The sequence below is a fragment of the Zalophus californianus genome, chromosome 5 (genome assembly GCF_009762305.2).
Source record: "Zalophus californianus isolate mZalCal1 chromosome 5, mZalCal1.pri.v2, whole genome shotgun sequence".
NCBI classification, from domain to species: domain Eukaryota; kingdom Metazoa; phylum Chordata; class Mammalia; order Carnivora; family Otariidae; genus Zalophus; species Zalophus californianus.
Window position 1 is genome coordinate 80,265,648 of NC_045599.1, and position 14,344 is coordinate 80,279,991.

At 36.4% G+C, this 14,344-nt stretch overlaps 1 pseudogene; it reads left to right on the forward strand.

The window, feature by feature from the left end:
• The first annotated feature begins 448 nt into the window (after nucleotides 1-448).
• On the forward strand, nucleotides 449-1,172 carry LOC113928526 (annotated as a pseudogene).
• Nucleotides 1,173-14,344: the final 13,172 nt, after the last annotated feature.

The following is a 14,344-nucleotide window of genomic DNA, read 5'->3' on the forward strand; positions in this document are numbered from 1 at the left end:
TAGGCTAACTCTCTCTTTGAGCAGACATGCAAAGTATAGATGCCCTGAGATGGCTTCTGATCATACAGAGCAAACTTTATATTCTTTTTGCACTTAAGCTCAGAAAGAGCGTGACAACTCTGATCCAGGAAATTGAACGTACTGTTGAACGTTGAATATGTAACCTAGTTTCTAGTACAGTGCCTGACACATTAATAGGCACCTAATAAATATGTATGACTAAATGAATTAGATAGCCAGCTCAATCTGCATCTAATTATGTTTTTAAGAATGTACCCTCTTGACAGTCTCCGCCGAGAGTCGCCGCGGTTTTCTGCTTCAACAGTGCTTGGACGGAACCCAGCGCTCGTCCCCCACCCGGGCTGGCCGTTCAGAGCCAGCTCTCCGCCATCTCTTCCTCGCGCCCTCGGACCTCTCCAAGGCCCCCGCTGCTGCTCGCTGCCGCCTTTTCTCAGCTGCCGCCATGACGACCGCTTCTCCCACGCAGGTGCGCCAGAACTACCACCAGGACGGAGGCTGCCATCAACCGCCAGATCAACCTGGAGCTCTATGCCTCCTACGTCTACCTGTCCATGTCTTACTACTTTGACCGCGATGATGTGGCTTTGAAGAACTTCGCCAAATATTTTCTTCACCAATCTCATGAGGAGAGGGAACATGCTGAGAAACTGATGAAGCTGCAGAACCAACGAGGTGGCCGAATCTTCCTTCAGGATATCAAGAAACCAGACGGTGATGATTGGGAGAACGGGCTGAATGCAATGGAGTGTGCATTACATTCGGAAAAGAGCGTGAATCAGTCACTACTGGAACTGCACAAACTGGCCACTGATAAAAGTGACCCCCATTTGTGTGACTTCATTGAGACTCATCACCTGAATGAGCAGGTGAAATCCATCAGAGAATTGGGTGACCACGTAACCAACCTGCGCAAGATGGGGGCTCCCGAATCTGGCATGGCAGAGTATCTCTTTGACAAGCACACCTTGGGAAACAGTGATAGTGAAAGCTAAGCCTTAGGCTGTCTTCCCATAGCCACAAGGGTGACTTCCCTGGTCACCAAGGCAGTGCATGCATGTTGGGGTTACCTTTACCTTTTCTATAAGTTGTACCAAAACATCTACTTAACTTCTTTCATTTGTACCATTCTTCAAATAAAGTAATTTGGTGCCACCCCCCCAAAAAAAAGAATGTACCCTCTTGTATTTCTAAATGTATTCTTTCTTATTACTGTGTATTAATTTGTTGATTGTCAATAAAGGTCTATTTTTCCTCACTAGTTATCTCTCTTGCTCTGTACACTTCCATAAGAGGTACCGAAGTCGTTGGTAGTGCCTGGAAAAATTGGCATAGGTCCCATGAGCAGTCTGTCATGGGTGCTACAAATTCTAGTCTACCTAAATGGCAGCAAACATTTCCCCCATTTGCCTGTCAAACAGGGCATGGCTGCAGTGACATTGTCTTAATTGACCCTGAGCAAAATGAGGAGTGGGAGAAGGTGTTCTTTAGTGTCCCCAGTCTACTGTTTCTTTGTGGGGAACCCTTTTCTTCCTTGTCAAATCACTGTATTCTCTCCCCTGCCTCTCTCCTTTCTTTTAGAAAGAGCTTAATAAATTTATTCATAGAGACAGTGCTTGCTTAGGACACCGGAAAGCAGGGGACACCAAAATTTTAAAAGATTAAAGAATTTGGTATTTGATATTTCAAAAAATTTCAGAGCAGTCATCACTGGGAAAACCAGAATAGTGTTGGATTTCCTTCCACATACTTTAGAATTTTTAATTTCACCTTGGCATCACAATCATTTCAAAGCTTTCCTACAGTGATTTAATAAAATTCTCATACTGGGGCATCTGGATGGCTCAGTTGATTAAGCACCCGACTCTTGATTTCTGCTCAGGTCATGATCTTAGGATCATGAGATTGAGCCCAGCCTCAGGTTCTGCTGGGCATGGAGCTTGCTTAAGATTCTTTCTCCCTCTTCTTTTGTCCCTCCCTGCACTGCATGCACACGTGCACATGTGCAAGCTCCTTCTCTCAAAAAAATGTTTTTGCGGGGCACCTGCGTGGCTCAGTGGGTTAAGCATCTGCCTTCAGCTCAGGTCATGATCCCAGGGTCCTGGAATTGAGCCCCGTATTGGGCTCTCAGCTCATCGGGAAGTCTGCTTCTCCTTCTCCCTCTGCTGCTCCCCCCTCCCCGTGTTTGTGCTCTCTCCCTCAAATAAATTAAAAAAATTTTTTTTCATATTTCCTATCTCTAAAACAAGTATTTCACACTTTCTCTTTTTTCCCCCCTCCTATCCCTGCCCCTCTTCCCACACTCCATGATGATGTGGACACATGGTCAGAGGAAATAGAAGCTGAGTGAAATTCTGTTTCCCAATACCAAAACTGCAAGCTTCTTTCTTTCATTCGTATCATATACTATCAAATCTCTCCTGTTTGGAAGATGAAATGGTCCCTAGGACCATTTTCCTGCCATTATCCCTCTCCTCTCATGTAGTGTCAATTTCTGTCTTCTGTTGCATCATTCTCATGTCAGAGTACAAATCTTCCCTGACCACTCCATCTGTTGTCACATGTCTCTGTTTACCTTCACAGTAACACATCTTGGAGGAGTTGCCTTTCTATTCTGACCCCACTTTATCTCCTCATGTCTCCTCCAAACCCACTCCAAGGAGTCTTTTATCTGCCCAGCCTACTGGGAGCACTCTTGCCCCAGTCACCAGTGACGTCTATATCGCCAAACCTAATGTTCCTTCTCTGTAGTCAGGTTTTTCACACTCTTAGCAGAATTCGACACAATTGGTCATTCTGTTCTTCTCGACTCTCTTCCTTCTTTTAGACTGCATGGCACCATATTCTCCCAGTCCTTGTCTTGCTCCACTGACCATTCTTCTTAGATGCTTTTGCTGGATCTTCCCTCGCTCAGGATCTAATCTTCGGCATCTTCAGTGTTCTTTTTGCTTCTTCATCACCTCTCTCCCTAGGAAATCTCAATCATTTTCATGGCTTTAAGACCATCCATATAGATGACTATAAAATTCATAATTCCACTCCTGACTTCTTCCCAAGTCCAGTGAATCCCGAGTCTTTCCAGTCTCAGCCAACAGCTTCACCATCTGTCTAGCTCAAATCAAACACTGACATACAACCTTTGACTCTTCCTTTAACTTACTTTCCTCCTCAAAACCACCAGCCAGTTTGACCTACGTTACTTCAAGTATCTTATCTTAATATGTCCATTTGTTTTTTCCTCCTTGCTACCATCCCAATCTAAACCTCCCTCCTTCTCTTCCTATATATGTGTATATCTATGTGTGTATACATGTATATATATGAGTCTAGATTTTTAAAATTTATATATAATATATCCATGATAAATATATATATTATATATATTTAAAAAATCTAGACTATAGCAATAGATTTCTAACTGATTTTCTTCTATATTTATAACCTTTGATTATTCATATAGCCAGCAGAATTTTTATTAAATATATAAATTAAATCATGTCATCCTCCTGTTTAAAATTCTCTAATGGCCTCTCCTTCCACTTTGAAAAAATTTTAAGCACTTTGGTGTTTTTTTACACATATGCAATAAGGTATAATTTTATTCACAAGTAAAATATATCATCACTAGACCTTGGGATGTACATTAAGGTATCCATTCCATTACAGATTCCCTGGATTTACATTTTTCATAAATGTTTATTCTGTGCAAAATTGGTAATAAAATTTAGAAAAGTTACCATGATTGCTGTTATATATCAGCTGAATCCTATCACATTTGAGACCTTTATATTGGATTTTATAGATCTTTTCTCTAACTGGGTTTTGACTCATTACTATAATGAGGAAAAATATAAACAGGAAATACCAACAATGCCTTTCTACTGCAGAATTATATAGTGACACCATTATCCTGAGAAAACTGTTAGATGGTAAAGATTTCTTTTTAAAGTTATTAGAAAATTTTACTGGTGCCACTTTTCTGACAAATTATTTAAAAATTCTCTATTGTATTGCTAAGCTGAAATGTTTTCCTTGGAACATTCAAAAGCAATGACCTATTGCCAATAAGAAGAGAAAAAGTCATAAAAGAGTACGTAATGATCACTGTTAAAATTCTAAAAGGAGACTAAATATGATGTCAACGATACTTCAGTTTAAAAAAGAAAGAAAAAAAAAGAAAGGTTAAATGTTTAACCTCCAGGGTGGCATACTCTCTTTAATGTCTTTAATATCCATTGGCTCCAGTTTTCTGTAGAATTTGAAAGAAATCTTAGTGTATTTCTTATGGCTTTATGTCCTTGATTTTAAAACAAAGCCCATGTTCTCTGTACTAAATGTTTAAAGGAAATTTATACATATAAAACATACCATGGAAATTCAAGCTTAAAAATATTCAAAGAAAAGAAATTTCTAAAATTTCCATTTAATTTTGAAAGTGTACAAACCTGTCTTCTGTCATTCCTGATTTTGAATGGCATGGATTTTAAACTATATTCTTTTGGCCTTTATTTTTAAAAATTATATAAGGCATAAGAAGAATAATATTGGAAAATGGCTGTTTCAGTAATGCTCATATATCACTTCAAATTTGCACTCAGCTTCCATGGGGCTGGAAGTTGACAAACTTGGTTGCCGTGTAGTAATTCTTAATGAATAGTTTGCTAGTGTCTTGAAACTAAACAGCTTTAGTTAAGATCATTTAAGGCAGTCTCAGTACTATTGCAAGTTGTTCTTTACACCTGTACTTTTTCTGTGGTGGAAACATTGAATAGTAAATGTATTTCTATCTATATTTATATACATTCATCTGGGTAAAATACTGGAATCCATTAGGTTAAAATTTTAAAATAAAAACATCCAAATCTCACATCCAGTGAAACCAGATTTTCCTTTCCCCAGGCACACAATAAGTAGGTTGTTGAAGCTCACTGGTAGTGTTCATGTTCTTGGTGATCACTTTAAACATAAGGTTTGTTGGAATGCCATCACCTTACTTGACCCATAATCGATCACACATAACCTAGAGGATGAGGGTAATGCTTGGAGAGCAAGAGGCACGCCCCATATAAGTTAAATTAGAATCTCTGCAGAAATGAAATGCAGATAGAGAAGAGCATTGTGCAGTGTGGAATTTCTTATTGTTCATATTACTATTATTAATGTTTTAAAAACTGGATAAGGAAAAATTTGTATTAGTGAACCAAAAGGAAATTGAGCTCAGTATTTAATGAAGTTTGATAAATTAAGTAATATTAGTAAAGGAAGGAAAGGATAAACTGAAAATGAAGGTCCCTTATACTTCCGAAAGTTTCTGCTGTTTGTTCCAGGATAGGTGTGAGATCACCTACCCAACTCCCTCATAGCTTATCAGAGGAAACAGAGAGGAAGCAAATTGCCCAAGGAAATGTAGCGCTGAGAGGCTGCCTCAATTCCTCTTCTACCGTGGCAAGACTCTGAAAGTGAGTTTTTTTATTTAAGATTTTTGAAAGATGTTTATTACTTTACTGTGTTAAATGTAGAGGATCTTCCTGACATGCTTCAGGAACTATCCCTTTCCTCTCTCACTTTATTATAAAATGAAAGGAGTTAAATTATGGTTGGGGAAACCCAGTGTACTCCCCACAGAGGTAGCCTTCCCACAGAGGTGCTTTGGGCTCAAGGTCCTGAGCTGGACTTAAGATGGAAATGTAAATACAATGTAAACTTCAAGGAGTTTACAGGGTAGCACAGGGATTCTCAAACTTGAGAGTGCTCAAAATATCACTGAGCAACTTGCTAAAAATGTAGATTTGGGGCCTCACTTTAGAGACTCAGATTCTGAGGCAGGGCACAGGAATATGCATTTATAGTAAGCACCCACTTTCCTACCCCCACTGCAACCAAGTGATTCCGATTGAGAAACCTCTCAATGGGATGGAACCTCATTCAGCAAATCTTTTAACAGCCTTAGGATTTTAGAATAGGGCAGTCCTGAGGAACCTTGTAATGAATTCATTCCTCCTCTCCTAATTGGTACACACTAAGGTTTAAATTTTAATTGTTTTGGTTTAAGCTCAGATTGTTTTTCTTTCTATATCAGCAAGCTTCTAGAGAAAAAAAACTCCTTGAGAGAACTTTTTTTTTTTTTTTTTTTTTTTTTACATTCAGCCCCATGTAAAGAAGCTCTACTAAAATTGTGTCCTATATCTATCTTAGGTGTTAACTCTCCAATATCCTTCTTTCATCTTGTGCTAACCATAACTTGTGATAGAAACTAGCAAGTCAGATTAGCAAGCCAGGGCCACTAGAATAAGAAGATGTCACGTTGTAATTTTCATTGCTTATCTCCCATGTTCACATTTGACTTCTCAGAGTTATTCTGGGATTGACTTTGTTTATAAGAGCCAAAATGGTTGGCAGGTACTGGGGCGTTACAGTGTAGTAGAAGGATTCAGAAGGGCGGTACTTGGTAGAGTAAATGAGGTACCCAGCTCTTGATCTTCCTATTTATAATGGTGCATCCATCAGCTCATTTCCTTAGAACTCCAGTATTTGCTGGGCATGGCTCTTTATGAAGCACCTTTAGTGAGACTATTCTCCTCTGAACCAGACCTCTGGCTGCTCCATAGTCAACCTGACTTGAGCCAACAGTGCTTTAGGGGAAGTTTAATTTTGGACCCAGCAAAGGTAGCTAGAACACCCCAGTGTATTTAGCTGTAGATTATCCCAGTCTCCTGAGAAATCATTAGAGATGTGGACTGAAATGTAGGATCCACAAGGGCAAAGAACTTGTCTATCTTATACTTGGGTGTGTTCCTATTCCACATATGTGGAAAAACACAGTAGTTAGTAAGCATTTTAGGGTGAACGAATGAGTAAAACTTGCTCTATTGTTTCCTGACTTCATCATTTGTATACTATCTTCATGATTCTGATTATTCCCATGAAATATCCATCCTGCTATTTGCTTAATAGTTTCTTGATTCATTAAAATTTTACTTTAGCTTCATGTTAGATAATAATGTATGTGAAATTCTGGGTTGTAGCTATTGCCCATTAAAACAAAAACAATAATAAAAAGAAAATACCTTTATGTTGTACCACCCAAAACATTTTGCATACCAGCCGTAGTATATTGTCTCTTACTTGAGAAGATACAGTCATGTGCTGTGTGCTATTGTCATGACATTATTAGACTAGAAATCTATTTTGTATTTTGCTTTGCTTCATTTCCTTTTTGGCTTTGGAATGATTATTAGACTACAAGTTTTGCTAATCCCATGTGCAGAATGATGCATGAATTAAATATCACTGTATGAAGAGGAATCACCCTATTCAGCTACAATTAGAACCCTAGCTACTCTAAATTTTTTCATTGCTAGGTCTGAGAAACCTGTAATTATGGTTTTTCCCTACTTTGACCTTGACCAGCACAGGGACTTTCAGAATCTATCTTGAGAATCCCGTTTCCGTTCTCTCAGTCCTAAGTGACAATTCACATTATTCCTCTTCTGCTAACTATACTGTCTGCAACTAGATGAGAGATGACAACTTTATTGCAACATTTATATATTTCAAATAATTAAAAGTTTACTAAACAGGTGTATTTCTATTAGATGAAGAGAGGGGAAAAATAAAGCACATATGTGCACTTAAATATGTCATTAGATACTTTGAAAAATTGGCCAAGAATAGGCACAAAAGGATAACTGAATAGATCTCAGGGACTACTTTTTTCCTGCTTGAGACTTTCCCTACCTATTAATTAAATGAAGAATGCCTTTGAGTTTTCTAAAGAGGAATGCTGTCTCCTTTTTCACATACTGAAGCAGAGCCACACTACTTCACTAGGTTACAGAAGGGCTATGCTTCTCTGAAGATTTAATAATTGCTAAAATACCAACTCTTGATGGGTTTAAATAGCATCCTCTTAATTTTGAAGCATTCAACCTTAAAACTCAGTTTGAAGTAGTGTTTGAATATACTGTATCTTGATCTTCATACAGAAACCTCTGTATGTAATTTCCCCCAAACATGAAATCCCTGTGATTCTTTCAATGAGATGTCTTATCCCTCAGCGGCAGATCTCATCAGTTCTGCTGACAACAGAGTTTTTGATAGCTCAAAACAGAAAATGTGTAACATCTTCATCCCTTTTCAGCATAGAACCAAGAAAAACCAATATATAACCACACTGGTAAATTCTAAAGAATGAGGAAAAGCTGAAGTCAATATTTAAACATTCAAAATACTTCTTCCTACCCCCAAGCAAACCTGTGCTTTGCTCATAGTAGCCTAAAAAATGCCGTAGGTTAATTTCTACTTCTTCCAGTCATTCAGAAGGAAGTAATGAATATATTCTATATATTCTATATATATATTCAGAAAGAAGTAATGAATATATTCAGTGGAAATGTTATCATCATCAGCTATTTATTGAGCCAACTTTTTATTTTTATTAGGGTACTTTGGGCATTTTTATTTTTTATTTATTTTTATTTTTATTTTATCGGGCATTTTAAAATAATTTCGTAATTCAAGATAACTGGAATTGCCTTAAAATTACTTACCTCTGAAAAAGTAATTTGGTGAGAATATTAATGTAAACAAGATATAAGGACTACAAAGAGGCTTCAATCAAAAAATTTAGAGACATCATCTTCAATAATTTCAGAATCACCATTTAAAAATTTTTTCTATGCTTATTTTACTAATTCACTAAAGTAAATAAATTTTCATAGCTTAATCCCATCTAATGCATGTTTTTGAAAACAACAAAAAGGCATTGATATTTTAAATGCTCTATGATATTTTCTGCTGACCTTTCTTTTACATAGCTTGAGCTACCAGCTATGCTATAGTTGGCCCACTGTCATAAAAATGTGTGTAAATTGCTGTCTGGCCAATGATGAGGGAATGAGAAATTATACTTAGAATTAATCTGCTGGGTTAATTTAATCACTTTATGATTAGGTTTATATTGGGCAGATAATCAGTGCTAACATTCCATCCCATCCCTCAGTTCATTGAGCTCTGGGCAGTCTCATGATATAAGAATAAGGTATCAGTGCATTTTGTGTAATGAGCATATATCTTCACAAGTCAGCACATTCAGAATTTCCATTCCACTTTTTGCAAAAATAATCAGGAACAAGTCTATGAAAGAAGAGTCATCATAACTGAGAGAGTCAAGAATTTGACCCATCACAGTTAAATTCCTGGTGTGTCATTTTAAAGACCTTTTTGAAAACCTGGTTATTGAATGATTTTTTTCTCCTGAAGACACCAAGGCTATTTTATAAGCATCCTGATTATAATTTCATCACATGGTTACTACAGATTTCTTTGAGAAGTTAAATGACTGCACATAGAATTTTTTTTAAAAAAGTGAATTACTAGCAATGGAGAGAATATCTGGGAAAACAAAAGGTAGACAACAGAGATTTACATTTCAGTTTACTTTCCAAATGAAGGGTTTTAGGATACTTATTCAACACTGTTGCAATCTGACACTAGAATAAAATAACTAATGTTTAAATGCTGGGATAAGAAAAGAAGGTTAAAAACCATCTAGTACTTAAGTTCCGAGTGAGACTGAGGAAGGTAAGAAGGACTGGCTGAACTCTTGATGGCAAGAAAAATCTTTGTAAATTTATATTGACATCAAAATCTTGGAAGATATCATTTAAAGATCAACTGATGGTGAAATTGCAAATAAATTATTTTGCAAACTTTGATTTGGGATTATTTATACAAAAGATATCAGCCAGAATATTTTGCCAATGAAATTGGTCTAAATCTCAGAGTAACTGCAGTTGTTTATAGAAAAAACATTATTCCTTAATGTCTTCTTTCTTGAGATCACAATATATTTCAAAAAATAAATATAAACTTTTATATAGGTAAAATTACTTCTTTATAGTATAAAATTAAGGAAGAAAAATTCTAACAAAATCAGATGAGAAAGTCATTTTGGTGATTAGTAAATTTAATGCTGCAATGGAAAAAACAGAATTCTAGAAATTCAAAACAAGGGCTATTGCTTTGAAATGAAACTGACCTTCCATGAATTCAGAATGAATTTCAATTACGCTTAGAAGCCTAGCTTGTCAGTTGCATTTTCCTTGCTTTCCAAATGCACAATTTATTTCAAATAACCAAATTAGGATATGGATGGTAGCTATTCAAATGTGCATATGATGTCTTTCTTAGCATAAATAAAAGAGTCCTAAACACACTATTTAGAATTTTTTTCCCCATCCACCCTTTTTCTGTATCCATCCTATTTGGTAACCCAGCAAGTTACAAACAGCTGTTGGATTTTTTGTGACTGGCAAGAAATGAGTTGTTAAATTGTCTTCATATATAACATTCCAATAATTTCCCCTTTGCTATCATCCTTTGCTAAGCAACTAATCTAGGACAGCAAGGATTAAAATAGAGGATACTTCATTCAAAACAGCAAAAGAAAAAAAAGGAGAAGTAAAAAGAACATATAATCAACTCACCTGGGTAAAGCCTTCATAATTCCTCAGGTCTGAAGGAGACATAGATAAAACACAAAGATGTATTTTGAAAAAGAAGAAAAGGAAGTAAAGATTTGAATACTTCCTCTTGTTCTGCTTGGGATTTATCTGGGTTGTCTAAATCCAAAATCTGATTAGCATACTTAATCTTATGCAGTGTCAGGAATGATCTACCATCCTTTAATCAGTCTATTATTATCTGTCTTAACCATTCCTAACAGTCTGTTGGTTTTCAAATATACCTTTAGTGAACACTGATCTACTGTGTGCTTGTGTTGCCTAGGAGTTTGGATAGGAGTACTTCGAAACATGGCCATGAGGTTCATGTGGTGTAAATGGAGTGGAAGAACCCCCTCCCCCAATAAAAAGGAATAAATGATCTAGTTTTGCTCTTGACACTGGTGGGGTTAATTATAAGGTAACACATTTATCTTTGTGAGACAGATACAGGGGCAGAAACAGTCTGGTGTATGGTGTGGGGTGTATGGTGTGGCAGAGGTTGTAGATTTTGATTAAGGAGATTTAAATTTGAATCACATTTCCATATCCTATGTTGATTTTGAGGGTCATTTGACTTTTTTTTTTTTTAAAGATTTTATTTATTTGACAGAGACACAGCGAGAGAGGGAGCACAGCAGGGGGAGTGGGAGAGGGAGAAGCAGGCTTCCCGCCGAGCAGAAGCCTCTGATGTGGGACTTGATCCCAGGACCCTGGGATCATGACCTGAGCCGAAGGCAGACCCTTAAGGACTGAACCACCCAGGCGCCCTCATTTGAATTTTCTTAGACTCAATGTGCTCATTTGTAAAACTGGGATTAATAATATAGACCATGATTTAGAATTTTTGAAATCCTATGAAAGATGTAAATGAAATTAGTTTAGAGATAGAGTTTAGAATCTTTAAATGAGACATTTCTATTAAAGTAGTAATATTGCTCATAATTATTTAGGTAATTCTTATTAATGCCTAATAAAAATTTAAAAAGTTTTTCTGTGGCTTTTTGCAAACACATAAATTATGATATATATGAGGCTGGAAGGAAGGGAAGTGATCAGAGTTGAAACTGCAGAGGTAAATTGCTATACTAAGGACATTGGACTTGATCTTTTGTCCAAAGGGGAGTTTTTTTGGAGAATTTAGCAAGATCTCTTTGGCTGCATTGTGAAGAATGAGTTGGGAGTGAAACCCGAAGTAAGGAGACCAATTTAAGAACCTAATGTAGAAACCAGATTCATAGCCTGAGCTCAGATGGTGGCAATGGACAGAGAGACAAGAAGTATTAAGATTCAATAAATATTGAAGTAGAGAGGAGGAAAGAGAAGAAGATACTGAGACGAAGTATCAAAGAACTAAAAGCAATAGGATTTGGAGATTGCTTGGCTGCAGGGTGGGGTAGGATAAGGAATAAAGTAGACGATAAGGATAATACCCAAAAGCTCCATATTAGAAATTGCAAGATTATTAAAATAGGTGACTAGAAGCAGGAATGTATTTGGGATAAAAGATAATTTAACTGTACACATGTAGTATTTGGGAGGCAGTGAGATGTCCCAGTAGGAATGTCTGATAGCTGGAGATAGAAATCTGATAATTAAGCAAGTAGTGAGGGTCTTACAGAAATGTCCAGAGTAACAAGAATATAAGGTCCAACCTGAAAAATGACCAAAATTTAAGGAACTGAGAGAGAAATTTGAGATTGTAAGTTCTCAATGCAGCGTTATTAAGAAAATTCTGTAAGGTAGCTCTGGTAAGTGGAAAGATGAAAGGATTTGAAGTGAAATACTTGGGTTCAAATTTTGGCTCTCCTATTTATTCACAATGTGACTTTGATAAAGTTAACCCCTTCTTAGCCAACTGTAAAGTGGGGATAATGATATTGACATTCATTTCATAGGGGTAAGGATAAAAAGAAGTAATAATTGTCAACATTTTATATATAAACTCCTATGTAAATAGTATTATGAGAATAACCTAACCAAAGAGTTACATTTTCTTAGGAGTTTGTTGTAAATAGGGATCCATAAGTAGTTCTGAGAAATACGTTGGGAGAGAAAAGGCAACAATTTTTACAAAGTTCAGAAATCTGGATTTGAATTAAACTTACAACTTATCAGTGTTAATGTTAGAGATACTGAACAAGGAAAATATTCATTCCTACCCTCTTCATGGTGTAAAACAAAACAACGTATTTTATGTGATCATCTTAATAGAATGATGATAAATCATTAAAGAATACTAGGATTTATTATCATATAGAATATTGTGATTTATCATCATAATAAAATGAAAAACATTTATTCATGAGGATGTATGAATGGCTGGGAACTAAAGAAAAAGAGCAATATGACAAACCTAGTCATATGTGTACAATAAGAGTATTTTTCTGAAATAATCATTATTAGACACCTGTACAACCATGAAAACGTTGAGGTCCACATTGATACGTGCATATTTTCTTTTCATCCTCGACAGTGTCTCCCAGAACACACAGAGTTCTAAACTTCACTACATTCCCGGTGAAGACTTCACTACAATGCAGAGCAGATGATGGTCAGGACCAAGGCAGCCCCTGAGGTTTGAATTTGTACATGTCATTAGGGCTTCTTATTTGGAGTTCCAAATCCTCCAAACTGGCATTAGAGTACTCAAACTTGTTTCATAAACACAAGTAAATCCAGCAAAAAAAGCAAAATAACCCTTAGCAGCAAAGCCACTGGATAAATGGCATTTTAAATCATTTTTAGACCCACTGATAGAGATGACTTCAGCTCACTGCTACCTGAAAGCAGTATAAATATTTATAAGGTACTCTACTGAGGTGTTCAAAACATCACACTGCTCCAATAGACTACAATTTCAGGGTAGAGTAAAATGGACAGGATAAAAAATAAATAAACAAAATAAACTTCAGACATCATTTGTCTATTTATGCTGGCTGTTCTAAAATAATATGAGTACTGTTTTCAATTTCTACTTCGGGGTGGAACTTTCACATCACTAAAAATGAAACCACCTCATAAGTTAAGTGGCTAGAATGTTCTTAATCCATCAGGGTGAGACAAAGAGTTGGTCTGCTATAGTTTCCATGAGCCAAGGACTGGAAAGCCAGGATATTTTTTTGCTCCTTATGCTATATTTTGTCTGTCTCTTATCAGACTCCTAGTGAGAAAAAAAGTTTCCATTAGCAGAAAGTCTTCTTTTTAAACTTAAAATCGGTTTTAAAATTTCACAGCTGCCCCCACTATTCTGTACAGCATCATTACAATGGGAATTGTGAAAAGGAGAAATATCCATTGTCCAATGCTATGGCGTTGTGTGCTGAGCAATAAAAGAGAAACAGTATTCTTGAAGGTATAAAGAAAAGTTGAAAGTGCTATTTCCACCAATAAGTACAATTATATGTAGATATCCTTCAGTAAAAATAGAATGAGGAACTTGCCTGTTAACCCAATTAACATGTCCAAATGTTTGTTTTATAGTTGAAAAAATGTTTCCCAAACAATAAAGTAACGCAGCCTTCTGATTGCCCATTTTTCCTATGCCATCTTTATTACTTGAATAACTTTCCTTTTGACCATTCTACTTTGGGCAAATAAAACGAGCCATTTGAAAACCTATTGTGGATGATAATAAACTGTGCTTGCTATTACAGAAGCTGTTCTGAATTCCACCTGAGTGTCCTGGGAAGAAAAAGGACAAGGCGTAGTATAAGGGGGAAAAATCATTTTCAGCATTGAGTTTATTCTCACAAAGAAACTCCTTTCCATTTCTCTTCTGACTGGTAAAACATTATGAAGATGCAGGCTCTGGTGACATTACC